The sequence below is a fragment of the Cavia porcellus genome, unplaced genomic scaffold, assembly GCF_034190915.1.
Source record: "Cavia porcellus strain 051 isolate PalLab524CR breed Dunkin Hartley unplaced genomic scaffold, mCavPor4.1 scaffold_7, whole genome shotgun sequence".
Lineage (NCBI taxonomy): Eukaryota > Metazoa > Chordata > Mammalia > Rodentia > Caviidae > Cavia > Cavia porcellus.
The window spans coordinates 51,438,507-51,465,731 of NW_026947490.1; the positions used below are offsets into that span (position 1 = coordinate 51,438,507).

Sequence of the window (27,225 nt, forward strand, 5' to 3'; positions counted from 1 at the left end):
GGAAGGCATGTGAGGCCAGACTTAACATATTTCAGAAATAAATATTTGCTCAAAAAGTCAAATGTTTATACCAAACATCAAAGAAAATTTCCTTTTGTGTAGGAGGCAGAACGAATCACTCTGTTCAAAAGATTTCATTACAATTTAAAGCTTCTTCCACCATTGTTTAAGTTCAGTATTGTTTCCAGCTTCTCAGGTCTGTCTACTCATTTTCCCCCCATTTTGCCAGTGGAATGCTTAGGCTCTGTAGTGTGGCTGTATCCAACTCAGTATTTCCAGCATTTGAGAGTACAAAAAGAGTCATCGTTATGCTCAAAATTTATGGTTGTTTATATATGCGTACATATATATACATGTTTGTATGTACATATGCTATATCCAGACAGCCAGATTCATATACATACACATATACATATATAATGACACATATATATTTATATATGCACATGTGTATACAGAGAATGTGAAAAATAAGCTTTATATACATATTTATTTGTATAGTTTTTGCAACAAATATGCAAGCATTCAAGAACTGAGAACATATTTTACTCATTTCTGTTTTACCATGGCACTTTGCATTAAAAATGGTACACGCAAATACACTCCAATTGACTCAAAAGTCCTGTGATTTAAATATTACCTTTGCATCATATGTACAAGAAGCTAGATAATTACTGAGCACAAATAAATCTGATCCATCCCAATTTTTGCAAAAGTTTATTGGAAAGCATTTATGATCACTTACATAGATATCACATAGGGCTCCTTTTTCAATAAAACTCACTGCCTCTCAAACTTAAAACTATAATCATCTGGCCATTCACAGAAAGGTTTGCTGATTCTTTGTCCTTGTAGTAAACAATGATGTTAAAATATAAAACAATTGAGGGCTGGGGATTTAGCTCAGCTGCATAAGCGTCTGCCTTGCAAGCAGGCAGTCATGAATTCAATCCCTGGTACCAATAAAAATGAAAAAGACAAAAAAATAGTAAAAATAAAACAATTAATATTAATTTGAAGGCAGCAGAATTAAGCTGAATAGAATCCATAGAGTAGAGTGGAGTCAAACCCCCCACAACTTTATTTATTAATTGTTCATGAATCTTATTTGGCATCTACTACTATATGCCAGTCACTATTCTAGTGCTTCAGACTTCTATCAGTGAAGAGTCCAAAATCCCAGTCCTTCTAGAGCTATCATTTTTATGATGGGTGGAGTTAGGAAATAAATATGCAGGCAAAATAAGTTCTTGTCATAAATTCCAAGGAGAAAGGGCACAGGGCTTAGGTTCATGCTGTGCAATAGAAATATGATGCAAGCCACAGTGTAACTCTAACTCTAATTGTCCTACACAAAATTTATAAAGTAAAATAAATTTAATGTTTTTTTAACCTGATGTATCCCCCAAACCATCATTTTAACATGTAATAATACCAGTGTACTTTGTGATTCTTTCTTACTAAGTCTTTGAAATTCAGTGTATATTTTATCCTCACATTAGCAGCCCATCTCAATCCATATCTATCGTATTTCAAGTACTCAACAGCCAAATGTGACTGGGTACTACTGTACCTGGTAGTGCAAACCAGAATAACTGAGAAGATTCCCTAAGAAACCCCAGACATGAGAAAAAAGCAGGCAGAGCTGGTGCAATATTCAGGGGCTCAAGGAATCAGGGAGTTAAGAGATGAAGTGTGGAAATATTAAGCAATTAAGGAGAAGCGGCAGAAAGCTACAACAGGACTAGAGAAATAGGGGCCTCATGGCTAGGAGTGTCTCTATTTAATTCTATCTGGGATAAGAACATTCTGGGAGGTTTTGAGCAAAAGATTGGATTAGCTTGACTATTTGCTGTAAATATAACTCTAACCCCACTCTCGATACCAAATTCTGTTTTAGTTACTTTTTACTCATCGCTGAGACAAAATACCTGATGCACCAAGTTGAGAAAGAAAAGGTTTATTTCTTATAGTTTTTGGAGGTTTTAGTCTATGCTCAGTTGGCTCCAAGGCAAAGTGGCATGGCAGGGCCACAGTTTGTGGCAGCTGCAAACAGCAAGGAGGAAACCAGCAGGAGAGAGAGACACACCTTCTTCCTGCCCTTACATTATATCCTGGCTCCACCCCTAGGCCAGTGTAGCACTCACACCTTCAACCCAAGTTCTAGAAAATAAACCAATCACAAATGTACCATGCAAATGCCTGAGGCCTGGGGGCCACCAACATAAACCATGACAATATGTCAAGTTATAGAATATACTGGGACAAGAATGAAAATGAGAAAGACAATTGGAGGGTTATGTCAGTGTCCAGTTACAGAAAAATGGGGATTTGGACATTTGTGTAATATTTTTGTGATATTTTCAGGATATTTTTATGTATACATGTTCCAGTGTTATTAAGTAAAATCATATTTTAAATGAGTAGCACAGTATCTGACATACAGTAATCTCAATTTTGCATAGTCTTATGAAGAAACTTAAATCTGGAAGCATCTTCTGCCTAGGCTAGTGTGATGTATTGACAATCAGTTGAAAGTCTGGCCCAATAATCTTAACTTGCTCTATTTAGGCAAGGCGTCTATGTGTTCTAAATTCTTCAACTTGTGAAGACTTACTGTGAAATCACTCATTACTATTTAGGAAACCCCAGAAACTCCTCACAGAAACTCCTCACTGGATATTCTTTCAGTAGTAATAATCTTTGCCCTCAGGCCTTGGTCATGGGTGTTCTCAGGAGCCAGCTTCTTATTTGTTCTCATGACATCATCTCACTCCCATCCAATCAACTCTTTTCTTGCTTTTTGCTCCAGATTCCTATGGCACAGACTCTATATTTATCTAACCACTGTCATCCTCTTTAGGACAGAGCTATTCCATCTAGACCACTGAGCAGCAAGTAGGAGGATTGGTCTTGGGTAATACATCTATCCCTAACTCCATCAAGTAAGATAAAAGCACAGCAGGTGGACACCACACAGTTATGGGGTACAGAACAGGGCTGATGCTGAATGTGGAAAATGTCTACATTAGTAAAGACTATGGAAAACACTGTTTCCATTAAGGAGAATTGTGTATAGAGCAGATATTATGATTAGTCTCTCTAGTATCTTGTGTTCATTCAAAAATATTGCTTACTTTCTATCAGGCTGGTACTGAGGATAGAATATGGCACTGAACAAATCATAGAAGTAACCCTGCCATCCTGGGACATATATTCCGTATAGAACTCAGAGACAATAAAATGACTGCATATCTGTAATATATGTATGTCAGTTAGTACTAGAAGCAAATGCATTGAAAGGAGAGTAATCAGAGGCAGCATGAGGAATAATTCTGTCTTATAAAGAATGGTCAGATGAGGCTTGCTGGAGGTGAGGTGTCAGTTATGCAGTTAAATGATAGAGATCTGGGAAAAAAATACTCCAGGCAACAATGAATGACATGGGAGAAGATTCTGGGACAGGACGCCCAGAAGATTCTGGTGAGAGTGTTTGATGTGACTGGAACAGTAACAATGAGGAGAATAACAAAGGTGAAGTCAAAGAAGTGATGGAAACAGAGCTCCTTGTGCCTCTGACATCACAGGGGCTTTGACATCTACTCAGGAGGAAATGGGGAGCCATCAGTAGGTTACACACAGAGGAAGGTTCTGAGATGATTTGTATTAACAAAAAAAAGGTGAAATGAAACAGCTTTGTTATGAAGAAAACAGAAGGAGAGACAAAAGTAAAAGCCAGGAAACCAGCTCAGAAGTTGTTTTTATTCTTTCTTGCTTCCTTCCTTTCTTTCTTTTTTTAGTATCCAGAAGGGAATATTGGTGGCTTCAAAGTAGAGAAAAAATCAGATACATTATGGAAAGGTCCAGATTAGAAAGCGCTGGATCAGCTTTTCTGGGAGTTCTCCTGGGTTAGATGAGGTTGGCCTACCTACTTCCTTTGTTTACCTTTAATTGCCCATCTGGACATAGCCTGGCATTATAAACTTCCACCACCTAAGGAGAATTTGGTAGCACTCCAGATAACTGATTCAGTAAGGAATCCTGGTTCTTCATGACATTTCTCAAGCTGGGTATGGAATTGAAAGGAAGTATATCTGAGCAAGAAGCCAACACCTTAGGTGGTGATAATATAAATGACCCACATAGACAGGACCCCTTATTTCAAGGTCAGTAACAGAATGTCTTTTAAACGTGAGGTCAGTTGGAACCACAGCAATTCTTGTTCATTCCCTTTACCTCAGAGAGCCACCCATTTGGCTTCTGGTTGCAGCCATCCTGACAGAGGGCACCTGCCCATCCATGGTGAGTGCAATCAGATGGAAGGTGCATTCCCCACCCAGCTGCCCAAGGCCCAGGGCAACCATCTGGAGTCACTAGAGCATGACTGCTCCAGCTGGGGTGGGTGAGGAAGCGCTCTGAAAGCTGGAGAGTTAAGGAATCCGTGCAGTTCAATAATGAGAATCGGGCTCCAGTTTCAATCAGGAGGTCTGAAATCTGTTCCCTACTCTCTTGCAGGGAATAGGAGCAAACACAAATTCTTTCCAATAAACATATATTACCCATGTGTCAGGCATGTACTAGAGCCACAAGGAAAAACAGCACATGTCTCTAACCTTACAGAACTCACTTAATAATAACATAAGTTGATCAATAGATAATTTAAAATACTATTATTTTAAACTTGGTGGGGAAGTTTTCATGGGGACATAGATCAGGATAGGACTAATTCTGGCTAGAAACAATGAATAATATCTTGTGTTTTGAAGAAAACCTAGGATGATTTTACCCTTTTGTTTCCTAATTACATTAATTTGGGTCTTTTCTTTCCTTTTTTCTCTTCTTGATAATGTTGGCTAAAGGTTTGTCTATTTTACTTCCTCTTTGAAAGAACCTACTCTTGGATTCATTGATTCTTTGTGTTGTTTTTTCTCTCAATTGCATTAACTTATGCTCTGATCTTTACAATTTTCTTCCTCATATGAGCTTTGGTTTTAACTTGCTCTTCTTTTCCTAGAAGCTTGATGTTCAACATTAGGTTATTTATTTATGCTTGCTCTGGTTTTCCCAATTGTAATTCACTGCGATAAATTTTCCTTATAGAGCTGTTTTTATTGTGTATGATAATCTCCAGTATGCCATTTTGAATTTAATTGTAGAAATTGTCTAATTTCTTCTTTAAATTCATCTGTAACCCATTGGTTGTTCAGGAGATTATTATTTAATTTTCATTTATTTATGTAGTTTTTGTGGTTTCTTGGAACAATTACCAATTCCATTGTGCAATGACCTGGTATTATGCATGGGATAATTTTACTTCCTTTGCATTTACTTAATGGATCCTGCAGAAATCCAGAAGCTGGTCAGTAGCTACTCAGAGAACCTATACTCAAGTAAGATAGAAAACCCAGAAGAAATAAATAGGTTCCTAGTTACATATGAATTACTAAACTGAATCAAGAAGTTACAAACGTTTAAATAATTCAAAATCTGTCAGTGAAATTGAACATGAAAAGGAGAAAATAAGAGAAGAACTCTACCAACAAAGAAAAGCCAACATCTTTATGGATTCAGTGCTGAATTCTACAAGAACTTTCAAGAAAATCGAATACTACTACTTACATGTTAAATTCTTTAATGAAATTTGAAAGGGAAGCAATACTCCCAAAGTTATTTCTGGAAGCAAGCACTACCTTGGTACAAACACCAGAGAAGGATCCAACCAAAATAAGAGAACCATAGGCCAATCTCCTTATTGAACATAGGTGCAAAAACCCTCAGTAAGATACTGGAAAAAAGAATTCAGTAAATTATCAAACAGATAGTACTCCATGATCAAGTAGGATTAAACTCAGGAAGAGTTGGTGAACCTATAGTATGTGTGCCATAGTGGGATGTTTGTTATCATTGATAGATGTAAAAGGTGCAAAATCACTAATCCCAGGGATTTAGGAATAGTTCAACATACACAAACCAATAAATATAATACCCTACACTGACAGAATCAAGAACAGAAACCTCATGATCATCCCAATAGATGTGTAAAAAAAATTTAACAAAGTCCAATACCCATTAAAGATGAAAACATTAATGAAAATTGAATTAGAAGGTCTTCATCTCAACCTGATAAAAGCTACCTGCCAACATCATATTAAGTGGTCAAAAACTGGCAGCTTTCACTATAAAATCAGGAACAAGAAGAAGATGCCCACTATCACTGCTTCTCTTCTGGAAACATTAGACAAGGAAGTAGACCAGAGAAAGAAATAAAAGGGATATGGATAGGAAAAGAAGTTAAATTATCATTATTTGCTGATAACATGATAATCTTCATAGAAAATCCCAAAAACTTCACTAAATGATTCCTGAAATTAATACACAAATTTTGTACAAGGATACAAAGTCTGCACTCAAAAGTCATTAGCCTTCCTGTACACAAACAATAAGCTCACTGAGAGAGAATTTAGGGAATCAACACTCTTCACAATAGTGTCCAAAAAAATGCTTAGCAATTGATCTAATGAAGAAAGTGAAATATCTATACCATGAAAACTATAGTACTCTTAAAAAAGATTGAAGAGGATATTAGAAATTAGAGAAATATCCCCTGTTCTTGGATAGGCAGAGTAATATAGTGAAAATGGCCATGTTTCCAAAATTGTCACATAGATTTAGCGAAATCCCAATCAAAATACTATCAGCATACCTCAAAGAACTAGAGAAAACAATCCTAAAATTCATATGAAATCAGAAAGATCTAGACTAGCAAAAGAAATTCTGGCAGCAAAGGCAAGAAAGGGGCATCACAGTTCCCAATTTAAACTTATGCTACATAGCTACCATGACTAAAACAGCACAGTATTGTCAAAGAAATAGACCCAAAGGTCAGTGGAACAGAATAGAAGGTGCAGAAAAACTCCAAGCACACTCAGTTACCTTACCTTTGACAAAGGGACCAACCATCGTTACTTGAAGAAAGATAGACTCTTTAGTAAATGGTGCTGGTAAAATTGGCTTTCCATATGCTGAAGACTGAACCAAGACTCTTATCTCTCATCATGAATTAAAATAAATCTTAAATGAATCAAATATCTAAATATAAAAACAGAATCACCTAATCTTCTGTAAAGGAGAAGAAATAAAACTCTCAAAGACATAGGTGTAGGGTGTTTCTGAACAAAACCCCAATCACACGGGAAATACACCAAGAATCAACTAGGATCACATTAAATTGAAAAGCTTTTGTACAGCAAAAGCCACAGACAGTGAAAAGACAACCTACAGTATGATAAAATTTTTACTAGCTATATCTTAGACAAAGGACTAAAATCTAGAATATATAAAAAATTAAAAAAATTAGACCATCTCAAATTTAAAGACCCAACCCAAAAATGGATATCTGAAATGAATAAATACTTTACAGATAAAGTACAAAGAGCAAATAAATATATGAAAATTGTTCAAAATCACTGGTCACTTGAGAAATAAAAATTAAAACAGCATTGAGAGTCTGTCTCACTCCAGAAAAAATAACTATCATCTAGAAATCAACCAATAACAAATACTTGTGAGGCACAGGAAAAGGAGCCCTTCTCCATTGTTGGTAAGCAGGTAAATTGGTACAGTCACTTGGAAATCAGTATGGAGACGCTTCAAAAATGGAAAACTAGAGGTTCCATTTGACCCAGCTGTGCCCCTTCTAGGTGTCTTCCTGAAATAGTAAAAAGCATTTTATCATGAAGATATATATACTCCTCATGTTTATAGCAACAGAGTAATAATAGCTAAATCTTGAATATGCATACACCTATCAATGGACGAATAAATAAAGAAAATGTGCGATTTTAAATACAATGGAGTGCTACTATAAAGAAGGATAATGAGTCATTTATAGGTAAGTGGATGCACCTGAAGATCATAATCTTAAATGAAATAAATTAGACACACAAGTTTAAATACACATTGTTTCTTCTGTGTGGGAAACCCAAAGGGTTACTAAGCAGCAAAATGGAGAATAGATATTGTAAGTAGGAAGATATGTTCAAACAGGGAAGGGAACAAAGAAAGGGGAGTGGGAAGGGAAAGAGGTGAAAAGGAATTTTTAAAAAGAGAATTGAAGGGAAAAATGGAAACATAGCTTTTTTCAATAGTGAGGGGAAAGGGATGGGAATTTAGCTCAGTGGCATAAGCACCTGCCTGGCAAGCACAAGATTCTGAGTTCAATCCCAAAATATTGCGGGGAAGAACAGCTGAAGGGAAGGGAGGAGAATTAAGATATGGATAGGTACAAATTTTCTAGGGCATATATGACTATCACATATGGCTAATATGTACTCATAAATATTAAGATAAAATGTTAAGAAGGAACAGTTGGTGGGGGGAAGAGAAAGAAAGACGTTTCAAATTGAATATACAGTTGCAAAAGTACAGAGAAATATATGAAACTAGATGGCATATCTGTCAAATGACAAATAAATTTTAACCAGAACATTATGTGCAAGCAGAGTGACTAGAGATTTGGAAAGGTAGATTGCTCACAGGTTGTAAATACCTACTTTATTGGCTAAAAATATTAACCTATAAAGCATCCTCATATATTTTTCTTTTTATCAGGAGAATAGTATCATGACTTAATAAAACTGGGCATCAATGTCTTCAAAAACTAAACTTTAAAATAGCTTCTTTACTTACTAGGTCTTATTCCATTCCAAAATCTAAATTGTGTCACTTATTTTTCCATTAATATTTCTCTCTACCTGTCCCCTCTATGTTCTCACAAATAAATAATTGGACAATGGACAACTGTAAATCTAATAAAATAATGAAAAGAAATAAACAACTAGAAAACATATATTTGGATGTTTGCTAAATATGCACGAGTTAGGTCTTCACAAATACGCAGAATGATACTAAAATTCTTTTCTAATATTAGCAATAATATGTAATCATAGTTTGCTTCCATTTTAGTCCAGTTACATTAATAGATCAGTTAACATGTTTAAAAATTAAAGTATTAGGAAATATACTTATCATTTAACGGACACATGCTCCATATGCATTTGTTGTTTTTTTGAATGATTTTTTCCCATTTTAATATTATTCTCTGTGTGGAGAAATCCTATTCTTTTTATTATTTCAGTTTCTACTAACAAAGGACCATGCACGTGTGAACAATCAGCAATTTGTTAGTATTCAGAAAAAAATGTTGGGAAAAAATCCATCAAATTTATTTGAAACAGTTTAATAAGAGGCTCCTACAGATTCAGCAGCTCTAGACCAGCTGGCATCACGAAACCTGGCTCGATGACAGTTAGCTTTGTGACATTTGATAAAGTTTGTCATCTACTGGACACTATCTTCAATGAAATTTGAAAGATCTGGACTTAATTCTGCCTAATCATTCTCACAAGCTCAAAATTCAATGACAATAACATTCAGTGGGTTTACTCTAATGTACAGTTGTTCACCATATAATACACTTCATGAGGACTTTTGAGTTGGTTAAACCCCCAGAAGAATCTGCTCACTTCACTTTCTGAAGTATTTTACTATATGTACATCTGGTCATGATAAGAGGCTTAGCAATTTTTGAATTATTTATCAGCTTATATAAGCAAGCCCTGTAAATCACCAAGCATAATTTCCCATTCATTCAGGTTATAAGTTTGAGAAGCTAAGAAAGCAGAAAGAGGGAGAGAAGAGCATGGAGAAATTGGGGATAGAGAATTTGAGATCCACCAGAAGATAATCCCTGCTTCAATACCAAAATTTCCTTTTTTATAATTTGCCCTAATGGTTCATCCTAGCTTTGAAAGGTCAGAGATTGTTATCACCCAGGCAGGTGACACATCCATTTATCACACTCAGAATAATGTGAAGGCTTTGGAGAACTCCGAAAGGAGTGGAAGAATGACTCTTTCTTCTTTTTTTAAATTTTTTTTCTTTTGGCTAATAGGTTTTTGTTGAACAGTAATAATATATGTCACTGTTCAGCTTGCAATATGAAAGAAGTAGTTTTAAAGAATTTGTAATGATCACCTTTCTATTGAAACACTGAAAAGTCAATTAACAGACACAGAGCCAATCTCCAGCATCTTTTACTGGAGGGAGATGAATCACAGGACTGTTCTGCAGAAAGATGAGACAGAGTCAAATGAGTCAGAACAATTTGGCCCCTACACATTAGAAAGAAAGGCATATGATATTTTTCTCCAAATAACTTTTTCTACATGGTTCCCAGCTAATTCCTTTAGCTGAATTTAGCCTTCCCTTTTGATCAGTATTCCTAAATGCTCAAGGCATGGAGACTCAGATTTTAGAATATTGCCATCTGGATTATTTAATTTAAAAACACCCATGTTTTTCCTTACAACAGTTTTCAAAGTATAGAGCTTTTGCAAAAGGGAGTGAGATAAGAGATGGAGGGAGAATTAAAGTGGGGGTGTTAAAAACAGTTAAAATGAATTATGTACATATGTCTACTCCTCACAATAAATGTCACTTTGTACTGCAAAGATATACTAGTAAAAAACTAAAATGGCATAAGAACCTTTCTCACACTAGGCAAATACAGCGTAATATTTCTTACTGACTAGTTTTTATTCTTTCTTTTTTAAATTTTATTTATTTATTTATTTTGGTATAGGAATTGAACTCAGGACCTTGCATTTTCCCAGCAGGTGCTTGTGCCACTGAATTATATCCCCCGCCCTCTTTCCTTTTCTATAGCTATTTTGTGATTCATAACTGAACAGTCATTAGATGTCTCATATTTACTTCATCCAAAAGAAAGGAGAAACAACATTTCTGTAAGTATGAGGTGCCTCTCTGAATCTTTCATCATTTCCTTTTGGCAGGCTCAGTATTTGTTCTCACAGTGTACTTCCCCTGTCCCTGCCTAGTACCAAATACCTAGCATAGAAATCAACATCCATATAACCAGACTACCTCTTTATTGTTGAGCACCTAGTTTATATATTTTATCTGCATACCATAAAATGTGTATATACTAATACTGCTTAGTATCACTATTTGTGGATCATTTAGCCTCCCTGTTCATGTATGTATGCATATACGTGTTTGTGTGTGTGTGTGTACTGCAATATATTGTGAACTCTATTTCTCCCAGTGAAAGATTTTGCAAGAGCACTGTATTTATTATATCATTCTTCTCTTATGTCATATTATTCTGGAGGGAAGGGACACCATGTTTTGACTGCTATTGCTACCCATTAAATCTGTGGGTAAAAGCTGAGTTTCACCTGAAGAGTGAAGTGATCATCATAAAATGTGTCTTCCAACTAAGAGGGGGGCATGAGGGAGAGGTTTCTTCCCATGAGAGTGAATGAATTCAAACTTACCACCTGGGCTCCTGGACAGGAGTTCATAAACTTACAGGGCTTCACTGGCAGGCAAGGTTCTGGCTAGGAAAGATAAAATCAAGATAAGGAAATATACAAGAACTGCTATCCCTGTGAGAATAGAACATAAATATTTTCCAATGATAGTGAATGAGCCAGGACTGCACAGTTTTAAGAGCAAAACTCCTGTATTTATTAACTGATTCTATACTTCTGTGATTGTTCTACTTTTTATATTCACTATTATTGGCCCCCCACAATTTCTCCACTACTGGAAATTTCCACTATTTCAACTCTGCCCTGGGAAGCAAAGGAAGGGAAGGAAGAAATTGTGTTTTCCATTGTTTGTTAGTTTTCAAAATAACTTCGTTTCTTTTTTTTTTTTTTTTAGCATTTTCTCTGTAAGAAATTTAGAAAATGCAAAAAAGTATTAAAAAGATCTAAACATTAATAGAATCTTCAGAGAACACTACTGCTGATCTTGTGATGTATTCACTGATGATTTATTCATTTATGAAAAATTCCTGAATGTGGTAATTCCTGACATATATAGTCCTATACCCTACTGTTTCCTGCTTACCTTTGAATTTTAAATGTTTTCTTTTAATTTTGAACAATTTTTCAAACAATTTTTAACAGATTCAACTTTACAAGTATACATACTATTTTTAGATAGCAAGAGATCAGTAAATCTATTTTAACATATGTTGGGAGGGAGATGATATTTTCAGTCTGTATTGTGTACACATTTACATTGTTCCAGATCTTGTTCTCTTTTTTTGAAATTTTTGGCACACACACTATCTTATTCGCAGCTGATAAAGTTGCTTCCTATCTCATGAAAAATACAGATATTATTAGGAAAGACGTCCAAAAGCTCCCCCACCCTGTGTATGCATTTAATTATGGGCATCTCTCTGTCTTTTGCTTGAGCTATAATGTTGTTTTTGCTCTGATATTTCAGCCCTCCATGGTACACAAGTCCCCTCTTGCCTAGTCCAGGATATCACTCTGCCAACTCTCCAGCCTTTTCTACAGTAGGCACTTTGAAGGTTTCTGAATCCTCCCATCTTGCTTAATAACATGGAAATGGAAATGGAAGCTAAGTGAACGCCAGATCATGACCTCATCTTGAATGTATTACTGCCTCTTTCTCACCTGTATCGGTTAGTTTATGCTGCATAATAAGTATTTGCATGACACAAAGGCTTGAAACAATAGTATATGATTCTAAGGAATCATCGGATCACCCCTTCTCTCTGGGTCAGTTCAGCTGATTCCTTCTAGGCAAGCATGGGCTTTCTCATGTTAGGGTTCTAAGTGCAAAAAAAAAAAAAAAAAAAAAAGGCAATCCTCAATACACAAGGATTGTTCATGCCCCTGCTTGTTTATGTTTGCTAATGTGCCATTGGCCAAAATAAATTATATTACAAAAAAATCTTTGTGTAGAAACATAGCTAAAAATAGATAAGGGAAGGGAAATTATCCATTTATTGTCAGAGCTGCAGATACGGCAACAGCTTTACTTGGATAATTTCTCTCACAGATGTTTTAAAAATGGTTTAATGTTTAGTAGATGGATATTTTGAATACTAATTTGTATCCTTTTGAAATGTAAGGCCAAACTGAAGTAATCGACTACAGGTGTATGAATGAGTCTAGCAAAAAAATCCAAAGGGTCTCTGGATAGCATGAGCTGCTACCAAAGTTGGAATGTTTACTGCCAATCTTGCAGTGTCTGCTGCATTTAGCAAGGAGAACTTCAAAGCACTGATGGTGGGTAGATTCCTAGAATAGGGGAAAGGATTGACAGTATTTTTTGAATAAATATTTTTACTGACCTAATAGAATATCAGCCTAATAGCAGTAAGCAATACGTTTGCATTCTGTTCAGAGTAGTTTTCCTTTAAGGCTTGTTTGCATAAAGATCTCTTTTCTCCCAAGCAATCAATTGCATAAGGCCTGATTGTTAACTTGGGGAGGATGATGCCAAGATCAAGCAAGTGAGAACAAGTTATCACAGATGAGCCTATTTAATCAAGAAGAAAAAATATTATGGAGAAAAAACTGCAAAGTCATGCAATCCTAGAAATTAAAACAGTAAGACTAGACAGCAAGAAATTTCTAATGGAAGTGTTAGGAAGATAGAATTTGGTCCAACAGGTGAGAAAAGATGGCATTTAGAGGTGAGAGAAAAGGGTGGTGTTGTCTGACCACATGTTGAAGCAGAATCACACAAAACATGGGAATATTGGATCAAGAGGGAGACAAGATAATATTTACTACCATCAAAAATTTACTACCTATAATCCTTTAACAAGGACTGCACACTGGAGAGAGCTAAACTTTTGGATAATATTCAGCAATGAGTTTACATAATCCAGCTAGTGTCCTCCTAGGAAATGAACATCTAAATGGCTAGGGCCCTTCATGGCGTCTTAGTAAAGTCCCTTACCTGTTGTCAGGCCATGAGTATTAATTAATGTTTCTTTGTACTTCCTGTCCTGTTAAATAGAAAATATATTGTTTTAATGGAAAACTGTGAAGATTAAGAACATATATAAATTATATTATATATATCATAAATATCATATATGTTATACATACATATATATATATAAAGGATGAACAGACATAGATTTCAGCAGTGGTATAATTAATGTCAGACAAAATGACCTAATTACTCTTGGCTAACTATTCTGTAACTTGGGCAAGTTTCTAGCATCTTTGGACCTCAGGATTAATTTGTGATGTTCAGAGAATCCCAAAAGCCTTTTTTGATTTTTTAAAAAATATTATGCTATACTGAGACTCTGCTGCACCTACTTTTGCTTGAGAGGGATGGAAATTTGTTATTAATTATTTTATGTTTTCCTTAGGCTGAGGTAAGCAGGTCTTCTCAGAACTGGTGGCATTGTTGAACTGGAAGTGAAGAAGGGCAGATGTGCTCAGCCGGGAAAGATTCCTCATGTACAGTACCTGCCTCTTGTGAATATGCTAGCATACTTCGCACAGATGTCTCTTTGTTTCTGAACAGGAAACTAATTGCCTTTCTTGTTTCAGTCTAAGTTTTCCTATATTGCTCTGTTAATAGCAGGAGACATTTCTCAAACTTTGCGAAGTCTTCCCCAGTGATGTCTCTAGACAGATGCATCTCAAGTGTCCCGCATCACAAGAGGGAACCTTTGCCTTTTAATCTGAAAAGTCACCTTCATTCAGTTATTTATGATTATTATTTGCCAATTATCTGCACATATACAGTTCTGGCTGGTGGCAGGGGGTAGAAATGATTGAAGAGAAAATGCTTTTCCAGCTTCATACTAAGCTCAAAAATCTTTTTTTCTTCCTTTCTTTTTCTTTTTGTTTGTAACCGGTGATGCCAAGGTTGGTGAAATCTGCCAGACTGAAAGCCTAGGAATAGGAAATGCTCTTCCCAGAGGCACCAGGGAACTAGTACCTCACAAGAAGCAGCTGCCCACCAAGCCCAGCTTCCCCAGTGCCCCCTGCTGTTGTTTCCCTAGCAACCTAGCAGAGCTTGGAGTATCCCTGAAAGTCTTGCACAGTTGCTACAGAAACCCCAGGGCTTTCCTAATTAGAGCCAGGCTGAGCAGTTGCTGGTGGGAATAGGCAGACTTGCTTCTTTTGGGAAAACTCACTTTGAAAGGCAAACCAGAGCATCTTTCACCCATGCGCATTTGCCTCTTACACTGGTGAGTTTATGCACACTTGATTTGCCTCATTCTGTGGATGAGCAGCACTGGGCCTTGGGGCTCTGGAACAATCCTTGAAATCCTTGGTGTAATGCTGAGTCTCATAGCTAGAGAAAATGTAGCTACCCAGATGTTGCGGGACAAACCTGGTTTCAAATACTCTGTCCTTTATCTCCATGGGAATGGATGTATTTGACAGCTTACTGTGTGACCTGATTTTCATTAGTAGGGTGGCAACAATGTGGGGATTTTCAGAAAGCTTATTGGCTAGTAAATGAGATAGGACTTGACCAGAACAATTTGTTTAAGTACAACCAGAAATGAGTGGAAAGTTGTTCTTGATAGGTTAACAACCTCTCTGCTGTGGAACTGATGTTTTGACATGATAGAGCTTCGGTTGTTATTTTTTAATGATCAAGTTAGAGTACAAGTTTTTACAATCAAGCCATGAATATGTTCAACTCCCTTGTGCGTATTTTCTTCCTTTGCCCCAACCAGAGAAAACCAAATTTCCGTCCTCAGTGAGGAGTCTGTGCTCCTTCAGTTTCATCTCTGACATGCCCATTCCAAAGGCAAGCCATGCGATGACTTGGTTTGGGTCTACTAAGCCAAAATCTAGAATTATGGCAGTCTTCTGCCCATGTACACCTGCTCGATCTCTTTTCACGCTTTCCTCAGTAATTCTTCCTACTCCTCTCACTGTTCATCCAGTTCTCTGCCAACCCATCACTCTCCTCATTCAACAGCTATAGTCTCTGACATAATCTCATCCAGAGACTTTATGTAGTATGAAATGAACAATTTGACCTTGGAGCAACCACTTACAATTTACCTAAATAGGAACTATTTACTCCTTTCAGTTTTAAGATGCCCCAGTTTTTCATAACTCTTCTTCCACTCCTCTAAAAATATCAGTTATTGATCACCGTATCTCATGTCTTCAAACTGTCCATAAGTACTGGCTCTTTTACTTCAGATTATTAATATATTTGAGAACCTAACCATAAAGAAAACAACAAATCTTGGTCCTCTATCTGCCACTCTATCTCTTTCCCTTTTCTTAATCATGTATTTGAAATTAGTAATGCATCCATTCATTCATTTATTCATTAAATAGAATTGTTAAATACATACTTTACACTGTCCTGGGCTCTGGGTTACAATGATGGGTAAAACAAATAAAAATTCTCATACTTTCCATGTAGATATCATCTACTATATCGTCTACTATAATGAAAGAACATAGATGATAGCTAATAAACAAATAATAAAAATAAATAAATAATACAGTGTGCTACAGCATAATAAGGGATGTGATGAAAAAAGTGGAGAATGAGACAAAATAATAAAAACTGCAATTTATAAATAAAATGATTATAATTTATAATAGCAACAATATACTTTGAATACTCCCATACTTATTACGGCATTATTCACAATTTCCAAGGATGGAAAATCTTATTTTAAAATACCCATAATACTCAAACTCAGAAAAATGTGAGCATCAGGGACTAGATGAAGGAGGAAACTGACAGTTGCTTTTTAGTAAGTATAAAATTCTGATACTGCAAGGTGAGTAAATTCTAGAGCTAGATGCAGTTGTGGTACTTTTACACTTAAAAGTTTTAAAAGGGTAGATCTCATAGTAACTGTTCTTATCAAAACAAAAGGAGGAGAGAAGAAAGAAGAGAGAAAAGAAGCAAAGAACAAAGTTCTTCCATCTATTAAATGTATAATTTTTGTAAGGCTCCATAACTTCATTTGTAATTCAAAGATAACGATGCTACTTCAGAGTGTTGCCATTATTGGAGTGTAACATTATCGAAATTATTTAAGGTGTTAATTCACTAATTAATAACTAAATAGTAAACTTTATTGCTGCTGCTTTTATTACTTTTCTGAAGGAGGGTTTCATTGATTTACCAGTGTAAATAGATATCCTTACTCATACACTAACTATACACTTAACTCCCTTAGAACGTAACAAAGTACCACTATTTGTACACAACCTGTGATCTTACCACTGTACTATAAATTTGTGGAAGATGTGGAAGAGCCTTCCAGTGCCTCCCATTTTCTTTCTTTTGCTCTTTCTTTACTAAGAACACTTGTTATGTTTAACCGAGTATGTTTGTTTCCAGGACTTTCTTTCACTTGTTTCAGACAATCAAACCAGAACTTAGTGGCTAACAGCATTAAAAATAGTTTTATTATTTTGTGTTTGGAGATCAGCCATGCGGGAGAGGCTTGGAAAAGGTGATTTCAGGCAGGTGGAGATGGGACTAAAATAGAAGAATGGAACAGAGCATTAGAGAGCAGTCTAAGATTCTCTTCGTGAAGCTGTAGGGCCTCTCTCTAACGTCTTTGTTGAACCTCCTCAAAGAACAGTGAATTCAGGACTATCAGATTATTTATATAGCAGCTCTTGGGTTCAAAATGAAGGTTCCCAAGGGAGTGATCTAGAAACTGTCATCTCTTGTTAGCTAATCTCTTAAGTTACACAGTGTCATTCTTGCCAGTCACAAGTTAGCCTAGACACTAGGGAATGAAATATAGATCTCAACTGTTAGTGGAAGGATTGTCCCCATTATATAAAAGGAGCATGTGAGACGGAAACTAATCACGGTTATATTTAGAAAACATAGACTTACCTACAGAATAAATTTTTAAAATTTAGACGTTAACTATAATTTTCAGTCACACATAATAAATAAATGTGAGAGAATAGACAGATTTCCCATGTGAAGCACATGTAGACGTGATACCTCAAGAAGGTAGAACATTGCTTCTACCTTGATAAATGTTGGTTGTGCATAGTGACCTTCAAAGACGGTATAGTGACTTTCAAAGAAACAGCAAAGAAAGGGAAGAAAATTAACAAATATTACCTCACCCAAGGTGATCAAGGATAATAAATACAGTGAAAAATTATGATGATAATATACACCACTGATATGTTTGAAAGAATAACATTTTAACTGTGTGATCATCTTCCCATAAACCCATATAATCATAAGTAAAACATTAGATAAATCCCAGCTGGGGGGCATTTTATCAAATATTTGTCCAGTGTTCCTCACAAGTGTCAAGGTCATCAAAACCAACGGAAGACTGAGAAACTGACATAGCACAAAGGAGACTAAAGAGATAAGGCTACATGTAACATGGTACACTGGGTAGGATCTGAGGAAAGCAAAGAGGTTACTAGATTAAAAACTATAATGCAGTAATAATAAATGTGAACTGTAGCTTTTAAAATTATGTATCATCATTGGTTCATTAATTGTGCCAAAAGTTCCATGCAAATATATGATGTTAAAAGACTTTATTCACTTTATTAACTTTGCAACTTTTCTTAAAATCTAAGAAATCTAAAATAAATAGTTCATTTAAAAAGTTTGAAAATGTCCAAGAAGTGACTTATTAAGGTGATTCTAACATGCACATAATTATTCTAAAGTCTAGGATACTCCAAGCTATCCACCTGAAAATATAATACTAGCATCAGTTCAGTCTCCAGGGCACAAGACTCTAGGCTGGCATTGTATCCATAGCCTTTGGGCCTGACCTACTACCAGCCTGGCCCTCAGAGCCCGGAATCCACAGACTCCCGCTCCAGGCCAGGTGACCAGAATCACCCTGGCTCTAGTATGACTGGCTGAACACCAGGGTATTCTATACAGCTCCAGGCCTCAGGCTTACCCTAAAATCATGCTATTTTATATCCCCAAAGTCAGGTCAGCACCTAAGAACCCACCACCACCCTGGTGTTAGGTTGATACCCATGGACCTTAATTCTAGAGTATATCCTAAGGTTTCAAACACCAAGCCAGTACCCACAGAATCAAGGCATAGGCCTATTGCAGTGGACATGGCCTCCAAGTTCACTAATGAAAAACCACAACCCAGGTCTACATTTGCAGATCCACATGCAACTTAAATTCCAGGGTTACCCCAGAACAAGACTAGCCCCTTTGGATGCAGACATAAAGCCTCTCCCAGTGCTATATCAGTTTCCAAGGACCTGGGCTCCAGGTCCCCTCCATAGACCTACGTGTCAACCCCTATAACTCTTTACCCCACAACCAGCTTGAGAACTCCAGCAGAAATTGCACCCCAGCCTACATCAGGCAGGCCACTCAGAGGCTATGGGGAGAGAAACTTGAAGACTGCTGGCTTCTCTAAGTAGACAGTCTATGAAAATAACAAGTTATTGGAAGGTATTTAAGAAGCTAGAAATAAAGCAGCCCTGTGACCTAGTCATCCCACAACTGAGTGTGTGTTCAAAAGAAATGAAATCAGTATGTTGAAGTGTTACCTGCCTGGCTATATTCACTTGTTCATGCTTCGTTATTCGCAATAGCTGAACTATGAAATCAACCTAATATTTTTTTTACCAAAATATGAGTGGACAAAGACACGAAGAGCATATAAACAATGGACTATGGTTCACTTTTAAACAGTGACAGTGCTGTCATTTGTAGCATTCTAAATGAGGGATATTTTGTTGAGAAACACAATCCAGTCACACAAAACAAGCACCACACAATCTCATTTATTCGTGGACTCTAAAACAGATGCATGGAAATGGTGGAATGGTGGTTACTAGGAGCTGGGGGAAGAGGGAGAGGTCAGTGAATGTTAGTCAAATGTTAAAAGTTTCAGGTATGCAATGAGTAAGTTCTGGAGATATAATGTATGGTATGATGACTTTAGTTAATAATTAAGGACTGTAAATTTAAACTTTATTAAGAGAATACACTATTCTCACACACATGGAAAAAGTAACTATGAGACTAATGGGCTATGGGCTAATCAGCTGGTGTCATTCATTTCACAGTGTATATTTACATCAAAACATCATACTCTGTATTCACGCAATTGTAATCATAAATAAGACGCTAAAATTACAAGACTTATAAAAAGAAAGTAAGATAACATCTTTGTAATCTTGGAGTAGGGAAAGACAGTTCTGGACATGAAAAAAGAGACTCCCACATATGTGGAATGTGGAAATTAGAACTTCAGTGCAATCTAAAAACTTCTCATCAAATATGTAATTATAAAACCTAAAAAGAAAAACCACAACCTAGATGACAGTATAAACAATACATGTATCTAATAGGTGGCTTGTGTCTAGAATTTATAAAGAATTCCTAGAAGTCATTTAAAAAGACATATTATTCCATTAGAAAAATGATTCAAAAGAAAAATAAATCAAGAATTAACAAACACCTGAAAATAACATTAACATCATTAGCCATCAAAATTAAAAATTGAATCTACAATGATTTATCATTGTACACTCCTTAGAATGGCTAAAATTGAGGGTTGATAACATCAAATATTGGTAAGATGTGAAGCTTCATAAACTTCATAAACTGCTAATGGGAATCTATATGGTAGAATCACCCTGCAAAATTTTGGTAGTTTCTGACAAAGTTAAATATCACTACTGTATAACCACCCATTATGCTTCTTTAAAATCTATCCACTTGTCGATGTTTTGACTTGTATATTGATATCAAATATCTATAAATTAGTGCTAATTCATTAGTAGATTCATTAGTAAATTAGTAAATTCATTAGTAAAATGCCCTCTTTCAATTTTTCCATTTTCCTTCCTGTAAATTTTAAAAAGGACAGTTTCACTGAGTTTTAGCCTCCAAAACGTCATAGTTGTCATTGTGGGGATAGACAATAAACTTACAGTTTTGCTGTTACAGTAGATTGAGTGATCATGGCAGGTGCGGTAGGGATCATGTCTTAATTGTTTTGTTTCTCCAATGCTTAACATGGAAAGATAGAAAAGAAATATTTCCTAAATCAAAATGAATGATTATGTAGAGATAATCTCTAAGATATTTCTAGAATCTAGTGACTTAGGTTGTTCAACACATTCCAGAGACTTCCTGAGCCACTTTACCAAATTTATTAAAATACACACCCCAGAAAACACATATCATCTGGTATCAGTTAGTAATAGAATGTTGTGTCTCTTTCATGATGAATTATTTTGTTTACTTCCAGTTCACTTCCTAATTTTTTCTATGAGGGAGGAGAGGGAAATTTGAAGAGTGTGTTTTCCCATTTTGAGGAAATGTGAAAATATCCTGAATGTAGCATCAGGAAGGGAAGTTTTCAATGCATGATATATTGTATATTGTTAAATTTTGGGAAATTTCTGAGTTCACCACCTCACCCAGTTATTTCTGTACAATTACAAAATTACCAGGCAGTTCCCCAAGGAGCATGCACCATGGAAAATTTGAGGGAACGAATTTCTAGTTATGTGGCTATGTTTGATTCCTGCACATATCTGAAGATATAGGCTTGTAGGCACGTAGAGTCATAACTGTCTCCAAACAAGAAAAGTGTTAATCAAGACACAGCAGGCGATGTGAATGAAAATAGCATAGAGTCCTGTTTGTCTTTTCCCCCTGCAGCTAAGACCGTCCCAAAACAACCAATTCTTACTTCAAGCAGCAGTTATTAAACAGGCACTATCCATGTCTTTTGAGTCCCGGGCTTCCTATCCTAATCCATCCCTTGTACATTGCTATCCATGCCCGCTGCTACCTGAGTCTTCACCTCATCATCAGATGCCTGTCTCTCTTCTCAGCCCCTTCCTGAAGCATACGTCCTCCTGCAACCTTCCTACCTAACCAATTCTCACTTCCATCCTCTGATTCTGCATTTTCATCACATCTTAGACCCGATACAGATGCCTGTCTCTCTGTCTCAGCCCCTTCCTGGAGCATACCTCCTCCTGCAACCTTCCTACCTAACCAATTTTCACTTCCATCCTCTGATTCTGCATTTTCATCACATCTTAGACCCGATACAGAAATTGCTTTCCTATCTCAGATGCAGACTTCTCTCAAGTCAGTAATAAACTTCTCACTTATCATCTTTATTTCCAGCCACTGGGAGGATGTTGACATCTTCCAGTATGAACTCAACTATGGTGACTCTGTCCTTTTCTCCACAATCATAAAACTGAAGACAGGAAAACGGAATGCCTAAGAGCTAGAACCCCAGAGCCCAATTCCAAGATGCACATTCCTTGTTTCACTTTGACAATGTTGTTTTTCGAACCCATTTTGCTTCAAATTTTTATTGATAAGGTGGTGGTAAATATGCCTTAGATCTAGATCTGAAGTAGGAAGTATGTAAAATAATGTATCATAAGGAATTGTATTCTTCACTTATTAAATAATCAGTGAATGTTTGCTTAATTATTATTAATATTAGTATGTACTAGTATTTCCCTATATATACAGCTGGGTTTCTCTCTCAGTACATTGCCTAACTTGGCTTCAGACTCCATAACTGGATCCCATCCTGACACACTGTAATCAGGATTCCGTCTTAATAAAACTTTTCATTTCTCAGTAAGTTCAAAGATTTACTTTATTTTTACTGTTTTCCCGTCCCTCCTACCATTCGTTGGTATATATTACATTCTCATTCAAGTATCCAAGTCACATGAGTATAAGTAGCTTGATTTTACCCTGGAACCCCTGTTGCTGTGGACTGGATGTATATGGAGAGACTGTTAGCCAGTTGAATTTCCCTCTGACAAGGTAACAGAGACGCAAACTGTTACCTATTACTGCTATCTCTGACAAGAATTCTTTGCAGCTGAACAGCTTAATCTGTTCCCTCAGCATTTGCTACAATTCACTATTAATTCCAAAATCTGTGGCAATTGAATTTTTTTAATTGCACTTGAAAAGAAACTGCTTTCTTGTTGAGCATGATGGTGCTTAACTCTAACTTTAGCACTTTAGAAGGCAGAGGCAGGAAGATCACAAGTTTGGGCCCAGCTTACTCGCCAGGACTAAAAAAAGGCATGTTTTTCCAATGTTGTTCTTTTCCAATGTTTCCTCTCTCTCTCTTTCTCTGTCTCTCTGTCTCTCTGTCTCTGTGTCTCTGTCTCTCTGTCTTTCTCTCTCTCTCTCTCTCTCTCTCTCTCTCTCTCTCTCTCTCTCTCTTCTCTCTCTCTCAGTTTGTACCAGGGGTTTAACTAACAACTTTGCCCTTGCCAGGCAGGCACTTGTACTGCTGAGGTAAATGCCCATCCCACCCCAATGTTGTTTTTTAACAAGTGGCCTAGTAACAGATTTCAATATTTAAGTTTAGGTGTTGCATACAGAATTACTTCATGATCCAAAAATAAATAAATAAATAAATATTAAATTGTTCGAGGCTTCTCTCAAGAAAATATTTCACCACTTATTTTTAGATACCTTTTTATTCTGGATGTTTAATTTGACATTCTTCACCTTGTAAAATAAATTTATAGAACTTTTACATTGTATATCAATTGTCCATCATTTGATCTTTTTAAATATTTACTAACGCGATTGGAACTAAAGGTCATAAAGCTTGTACAGTTTGTTCCGCAGTAAGCACATAGTAAGGGTCAGAATATTAAGCTAAAGTTCCATAAGTTTAACGTAAGTGCATTTTGAAGTGAAATCAAATGCTCTTCCTGGTAATCATGATAATGGACATAGAATTAATGATAAAATCATTTAATTTTCATTTCTTGGTCAAAAAGAGAAATATGACAGTTTGTGTCTCTCCATGAGATTTTTTTTTAATGTGCAGCTTTTATTTATTCCACTTGCGTTTGGGCATCATTACAGTGGGTCTTAATGAAGTCAGCCAGATGCGCTTTCTTACAAAGCAAACCCATCTTTTAAACATCTCATGCACTTCAGAAGCCACAATGGCTGTACTTCTGACTCATGCTGATCCTTCTCCTTGGGCCAAATTGCAAGTTGAAACTGCCTATTAATGAAACCAAGCAGCAATGAATAAGCTGTGACACACATTTACGGAACAAGATGTTGAGTGAGAACATTCCTATGTCTAATATTTGCTTTTAGAAGTCACAACCTGCAGTGAAGTCACAGTGACATGATACTTTTCTCTTGCAGGAAGTTCATGTCATCACCAAGCCACTATAATTGATTTATAACACTAGTCATAAAGTGTCAGAAGTGAGAAAGTTAAAACAATGCATTTTGATATTATTGTAACAATGTGACCAACTGGGAAGTGTATATTATACATCACATATTCTGAAAACCAAGAACATAGGCATTAAAAGTCATGGAAAAGCAGTGAGATTTGGCCAAATGACTTGAAAGAAAGTGACTTAATCTTTTGGGGCTGCTATAACAATATTATAAATTGGGTGCTAAAAGAAACATTCTATTCCCCACAGAACTGGATATACAGGAGTCTAAGATCAAAGAATTAGCAGATCTAGTATCTAATGAAAGTCTATTTTTGATTTACAGACTGCAGATTTCTCTGTCTTTCTGAGAGAGAGATCACCCATTTCTGTTTATAAGGGTTCCATTCTAATGGTGTAATCACCTTCCAAATGTCCCACTTCTTAATCCATCACACTAGAGGTTAAAATTTCAGAATATGAATGGGGATGGGGAAAATTTATTCTTCAAGGGTATGCTGAAAATATATAAAGTTCCCAGGGGCCTGGAGATTTAGCTCAGTGATGTAAGCACCTGCCTTGCAAGTGCAAGGTCATGAGTTTGATCCCATACCAAAAAGAAAATATATAAAGTTCCTTAAGGAGTTTATTAGCCAGAAAAGTTTTGAGTAGCTATTTAGACATTCAATAATATATTATGGTTACTGAGAACACATTCAGCAAAATTCAAAACCATAATGTGCATATTTAACTATATGTACAAATGCTTATCCATTTATGTACTGGATATAAATGTATATGTATATGTATATGTATATGTATATGTATATGTATATTCATGTCACAATTATATGCAAGGGAACCAACGCTGTACATGATGAATGCAGCATACTATATATTGAGAGATGTAGATAAATGATCAGAGTTGAATGGGAAGCACTCAAAGAAATTTCTAGAGAAATGTGTTTCCAACTGGGCCTGAAAATATTAGTAGAGGTCAAGGAATAATGATTTCCAGTAAGAGGGTGAATTGAATAAGGAAAGATAGCTACAGTTTAAATATGAGAAATGGCAAACCAGTTAGGTTGGTTCCTGTAGAAAGGCTACATTGACAAAATATGAAGAATAATTTTGGCCCATAACGATGGTGTTTTCAAATGTAAGAAAGATGTCTCTCTAAACTAAAATCCCTACAATGCCAGAATTAATCTCTTATAGCACCATTTGGACTACCTTTGCTCTTCTGCTCAAAGCCTTCATTGGCTCGTTATTCATTGGGCGGAGCACTGACACCATCAGAGAGAATTTCACGTGCTACCTACTGAGGCCGCTTCCTAAAATTCCAATTGCTTTTCTCATTACTCACCTTGAAGCCTCTCCTTTCATCATCAGCCAAATTGCCAGTCTTTAAAATTCCCTTACATATCTCATCTCATCTACTGAAATATAACTCACATTGCATTACATTTAAACATTAGAATGTAAAATGCAATAGTATTATGTGGAATCATCACCATAATCTGTTTAGAACAGTTTCATCACTCCAAAAGAAGGTTCTGTACAATAACATTTTCTCCCCATTCCTACCTTTCCCCTCTGCTTTAGACCACCATAGACAGCTATCTTCAGTCTCTACAGATTTGCCTACTGTGTACATTTCATAGCAATAAAATCACAAAACAGTGTGACATTTTTGTGACTGATTTCCTTCATGAAGTATAATGTTTCAAGGTTCATCAGTTTTTCATTTTCTATATGTTCTTCATTCCTCTTTATTGCTGAACAATATTTCATCATTTGGAGATTAATTTTATTCATCTAGTCATTGCTTGAAACACATTTAGATTATTTCCACTTTTGACTATTATGAAAGATGCCACAATAGACAATGTTACACAAACCTTTGTGTGGAAATATATTTTCAAGTTTCTTGGTTTTTACATTTAGGAGTGAGAAGTCTAAGATAGTAGTAAGTTTTTCCAAAGAAACAGAATCAGTGGATTAGAAAGGCATACATAATATTCAAAACCAAATAAGGAGGAAATATCCATGACAATTCTGTCTATATCTATCAGCTTCTACTGTTCATTGTGTGTTTGCTTTGCCTTCCACAAGTCTCAAAGCCCATTGCGATTGTATACTTGGTACTATAACGAAAGCTTCAAACCTTCTTTCCAAATGGTTTGGGCAACTAGTGGTCTCACCTGCATTAGGTTTTCTAAAGTTTCCACTGACCTCATCCCAGGGTTTGATAATACTAAGAGATGCCCCAAGGGATCCTTAGTATTCCAAATATGTAATTCCTTACCTTCTTTGTGGAGAAGCAGTCCAATTTCCCCATGGTAGGGAACTTCCTCCACCTACCATAGTAACTATCTTTCTTGGTTTGGATGTATCAGCAACCCAAAATTTGTCCGGGTAACCATCCTAATTTCTAGGCCAACTGAGTCATTGTTATATCTCCTAATGGAAATGGTCCTCTCTTTGCTAGTAAGATGCGTAAGCCAGCAGAGCAAGAAGTTGTGGAGACAGGAAGAAAATAATGTGATAAAGCATCCTTAGGGGTGATAGTGAACAGTATAACCCTTAGTTTTACCCCTTGATTCTGTGGACAGGTTAATCCTAGTAATAGGAGAAACAGAACCATATATTGGGCATGGACTCAAAGCATATGTAGCTTTCTGAAAAATATTGCCCCAGGCTTCCTGGCATTATCATCCATGTGATGCTGTAACTACAGCTTTCAAAAGCCATTCTATCACTCCATTAAGCCAGGTGTTTCTAGAAGGTAGAGGATGTGATTAGACCAGTGAATGAGCAGGAGCTCCTTGCTGCACTTCCCTTGTGGTGAAGTGTCTTGCCAAGAAGCAGTGCTGTGTGGAAGATGAGGATGATCAATAAGGCATTCTGCAAGGCCCTGAATAATAGTTCTGTCTAAAGAACTATACACTGGGAGGAAAATCTGTATCCAGAGTAAAGCTCTATTGCAGTGAGAGAAAAATGAACATATCAACAACTTGTTGGCTGATCATGTTGGGGAACAGAGCCATTTAGGGGACCAAGGGTTTTGGTCTCTGTTGCTTAAAATGAAGCCCTCAGCAGTAGCTAAAACCTAGTCAGCCTTACTGGGTAGAAGTCCATCCATCTCTCCCACCATCTGTGGATAAACACCATTCATGCCATCGCGGAC

At 36.3% G+C, this 27,225-nt stretch overlaps 1 long non-coding RNA gene across 2 annotated transcripts in view; it reads right to left on the bottom strand.

The window, feature by feature from the left end:
- Positions 1-27,225, bottom strand: part of LOC106027434 (uncharacterized) — a 133,773-nt gene that overhangs the window by 75,796 nt on the left and 30,752 nt on the right. For both annotated transcript variants that reach the window (XR_001201024.2, XR_010048835.1), the window contains exons 3-5: positions 20,778-20,856; positions 13,813-13,861; positions 11,358-11,420 (exon numbers count right to left, since the gene is read on the bottom strand). This is a non-coding gene — a long non-coding RNA (uncharacterized LOC106027434). The remainder of the gene's footprint in view (positions 1-11,357; positions 11,421-13,812; positions 13,862-20,777; positions 20,857-27,225) is intronic.